Below are 4,880 nucleotides of genomic sequence, written 5' to 3' on the forward strand. Positions count from 1 at the left end.
ATCTATCTATCTATCTATCTATCTATCTATCTATCTATCTATCTATCTATCTATCTATCTATCTATCTATCTATCTATCTCTCTCACCTCTCTCTATCTATCATCTCTCTCTCTCTCTATCTCTCTATCACCTCTCTCTATCATCTCTCTCTCTATCTATCTCTCTATCTAGAATATAATTTTATACACTCCAAGTTCGTGTGTGTGTGTGTGCTCGCGCACATCTCCATAGGCTGTAAATAGCTGTTATCACTTGTTAGGATAACTTAATTAAACTTGCTTATTAAAAACCTTTAATTCGTTAGTGATAAAATCTTGATTAGTGCGTTTTCCTACTAGGTGACCTTCTAATTTAATAGAAAATGAATTTTTAAATGGGGAAAAATGCCTGTGGCAGAGATTTTGTGCAAGTGAATAGAGTTTGTAATACACATAGGGATATATTCAAGCCTAATTAGCAAGGGTGCAAATGAATTTTTATTTCATACACCAGAAGTGTCATTGATGAGCCATCGTGAAGAGTTTGAAATGCATTCAGATTGGCAGTGTGGGACTGAAGTCTGTGGGAAAATCACAAACTAATTCATTGATTGCCCCTTGGAAATTACTGCTGTTAATTGTTAGGTAATTAATATGGAGCTACAATTATATTGGCCTTAGGGGGTGATTAATGTTTCAACATGTCACATTAGCAGTGGTTTGGATTTTAAAAGCTTTTCTTTTCACTTGGTTTAAGAGACAGATGGTATTTTTGTCTATGGAAAATTGTTTTGTCTTTTACTAAAGTTTGCAATGAGTCCAAGTGCAGTCTTTTTTTCCCTCACAAGCTTCTTTTCATAGGTTTGAATTTTAACAGCACAGCCTGATGAATTTTATGAAATAATATTGTATTTGTTAATAATATTCTGGAAGACATCTACCTAAAATATCTATTTTAAAGTGAAAAGTTATTTTAATTTCATTTATCGGTGTACAATCCAAGCAGTTCTGAAATTGAAGAGTTGGCACTTTCCTTTATGACAGTCCTTAAATTATTTAGTGATGGTAAGAAGAAAAGGAATTGCACAATATCATATTTATTGCAATCAATATAATTTAAGCAGAAACCAAATAAACCATCCTGAACAAATGCATTTAGTAACAGTAATAGAGAGTACATTCATATCATTGCCCTTCAGTATTTCACTACCACTGTCACTTTTATTCTTAAAGCCTTGTTCTTTCTACACTTCAAAATATTCAATTTAACACTGATCATGTCAAAATGGTCTCATTGGAACAGCATGCTCAATCTACCATAATCACCAGGACAAAATTTGGCCCTAGATAAAAAGGAATGGGCTAGAGGTGTGTAGAGCCATAAATAACAATGCTTGAACCTGTTGCTAGAGGCACAAAATTAACCCAGGGCCTTTGAATAAGCAATTTTCAAAGTGGAGAAATTGGGGCAAGAGTGAGTGGGAGTGAGGGGAATGGAACAGACAGAGATTTCTAGGACATTAGCCACTATAAGGAATAAAGACCTAAGGACACCAATAGGTCACTACAGGAGAAGTAGAACAGGGTGAAGTCAGGAAGGAGACAAACTGAAACGTTATCAGGTGGGAAGAAGGTAGGATCGCTGGGGTGGGGGCTTGGATAGCTTCCTATTTACAATAATAATATATTTTTTTTGTTTTTTTGGAGGAGGGAAGGTAAGGCAATTGGGGTTAAGTGACTTGACCAAGGCCACATGGCTAATTTTGCGTTGAGTGTCCAAGGTCAGATTTGAACTCAAGTCCTCCTGACTCCAGGGCCAGTGCTCTGTTTACTATGCCACCTAGCTACCCCACTTTGCAATAATCATTCTTCTTAACTAGGTGCTAAGTTCAGTTATTTCTATAGCTGCTGAAGGAGTTCAACTGCTGTCAGCACCTATTAAATTTCAGCACCCTTGGGCAAAGCCCTAGTTGCATGGTTGTTTGTGTTCCAAAATGATGTCATGCCAAGTCAACCCTATTTATGGAAGTTAGTTTGAGATGATAGTCTCATGACCACTAAGCTTTTGGCTGCTGTATTTTCGAATTGTAGGGCCCAGTGTCTTTACCTCTGTCTAATAAATCATCTAAGTTGGTATGGAACCTGATTTTATACCAAAAAGTAAATATAGAACATCATATTCTAAACATGGGTCAGAATGGCAAACATATATTTGGGTAAGCATAATTAATTTATGTAACCATTTAGCCCTTATCAATTTTTGAGCTTAGATTTCTAGGTAAATACTTAAAAAATACAGGCCATCTGTTTTCAGTTGTAACACATTTCTGGCAAATTACAAAAAAAATTTCCTAAGTATTCTAAGTTTAATATACTTCAATGTGACACATTACTTCCCATGAAAATATATAGAGCTATAGTAGTTTCCAAAAATTCTCGTCTCTAGGATATGATTTTTTTTAAATCCAATTAAAGCACATTATCTAAAAGGTAGAATGGACTCCTAGCAGTTCAAAGAGCAGACTCTTTTATAAAACATTCCATTTTTTTTTCTTGTTCTGAAAATCCAAGATATCTTTCTTGGTAGCCCCATACTGAGGCCTTTGTTATGACTATAGTCACTTGCTTTAATATCGATTGTACCACTTCAACAAATGACAGAAACCTTTATTATCTACAGCCAAGATGGCTATTAACTTTTAATGCCCATTAAAACAGAAAAAATTGTGAAAGGAAGTCAGTGCTTATAATTGAGCTTTAAAAATACAGAACTACAGAAATCTTGGTTTTATATAGTCCTATAGTGAGATCTCTGTACATTTCTTTTACATGCAAAACCGTTCATAATTCTTCAAATTAAGATTTCATTGTCAATCTGACATTTCACTGAACTCCCTTTTTCTTTCCTCATCATATGTTCATAAAGAAGTTTGCTACTATGGAAATGTTGGTTTTTGCTGTTGAGCTGTAAAGGAAGGACAGAATTTTTTTTCTTATCAGAAGAACAGACTTCCTAACATGTACCCCCTTCTTCTGATGATTTCCTAATGACCTTGAACCAATGCAATCTATAATTTTGGATTATAAGGAGTAAATATAAATGCACCTGTGAAAGAAGCCAAAGGAAATTGAATGGGATTTGCCTAAGTAGTCATTAGGTGTCACTCTCGTTCCATTAAAATAAGATTGCAAATCTACTTTTATCCACAAATTGGGTTGTTCTTAAAGGTTACCATTTATAGAAGGAATTAAAATACTCACAAACAATCAAAGGGAAAGAATTCCCCACAATAATGCCACAATAAAAAGGTAAATTACTAGAATTAGGGAAGAAATCACATACTGGTTTTTTTTTGCATGTATATTTTACTATTAAATTAATACTACTGATAGTACCTTTTTTGAATTTACTTTGGACATTTCATTCAGTTTCAAGCTTTCTGATAGCTACAAAGCAATGTTGTTTTAATTACTTGAGCAGTGGCATGATACAGATCCAAAGCTTTGAAAATTCAGTCCAATTTGGCAACTTGCCAAAGGCCTCAATGCAATTGGCATAGGGAGAAACAAATCACCATTGGCTCCATATGGTTTTAGCACAAGTATAAAGTTCCTTTTGTGTGATATTTACTTGATACCTTTTTATTTGATATATTTTGAGACTTAGTTAGAAGACCTTACTTGAGGTCTATCACAATTAGATGATGTAAAAGTAGTATGACTTAAACAAAAACACATTTTATATCTATTGTCTATTTTACTAAGATATGTTTATTTGGTGTCCTAAAATGAATAATATTCAACTGTTTACTGAAAAAGGAGGGAAAATGCCCAATTTACTTGCAATTTTCAAGATGGGAATGTTGAGAAAGCCCAGGTCCAAACCATGCTGAATAATTATATAGCCATGCTGCCTTTTTGGTGTCTAACTATATTAAATTTTTCTTAATCTGTGCCTTAGTCATACCCACATACATACACACACACACACACACACACACACATACACACCAATCCCTACTGCCTAGGATGAGAAAACAGAGTTAGAAACAAAAATCTCTGAGGATTCCTCCAGGTGAGTGAAGGAGTGTCTGAGGGGATACAGAATGGGGTGAGATCAGGAAAGGACTGAACTTGAGTGTGGTTGAGGGGGAGGAAGGTGTGACTTAATAAATACATATGAAAACTATCTTTTTGGTTTGAGACTGGATTTGCTATTTACTACCTGTGTGATCCTGGACAAGTCACTTAGTCTCTGTTAGCCTCAGTTTCCTCATCTATAAAATGGGGATAACAATAGCACTTGCCTTTCAGGGTTGTTATGAGGTTAAAATGATATAATAATTGAGATAATAATTATGAAGCACTTAGAACATTGTCTGACATACAGTAAGCAATATGCAAATGGATGCTGAGGATGATGAGGATGATGAAGATGATATTTGACCTCCCTTTTGACTTATAGCTTAGATTTTTTCTTTGGAACAGCAAGCTATTGAACAAAAAAAATACAAAAAAAATTCAGTTTGGAAAGAATGAAAACCAGATGTTACTGTAGGAATAAAATAATCTTTAGGACCAAGTTATACCAACTTGGAATTGGAGTAACATAGACAAAGATCAATGAAATAACTTCTACACAGGGATTACTATAGTCAAAGTCATGTGAAAATTATTTAAATTATTAAAGCCTAAACCTTCCATTTAATCTGAATATTGCATATGTATATTTCAGAATCCTAGAATTTAAAACTCAAAGGGATATTTGAGATCAGTTAAATGGAGTAACATTCTTATTTTAAAGATGAGGAAATTAAAGCCTAGAGAGAAAACATGTTATACCCAAATACACAGAAGTAGTTATTAGGGAACCTGAATTCTTTGAAGAGAGATTTAATATT

This window comes from Petaurus breviceps, unplaced genomic scaffold, assembly GCF_028583685.1.
Source record: "Petaurus breviceps papuanus isolate PSGF00001 unplaced genomic scaffold, PetGlider_PUasm1.0 38, whole genome shotgun sequence".
In the NCBI taxonomy this organism is placed as follows: Eukaryota; Metazoa; Chordata; class Mammalia; order Diprotodontia; family Petauridae; genus Petaurus; species Petaurus breviceps.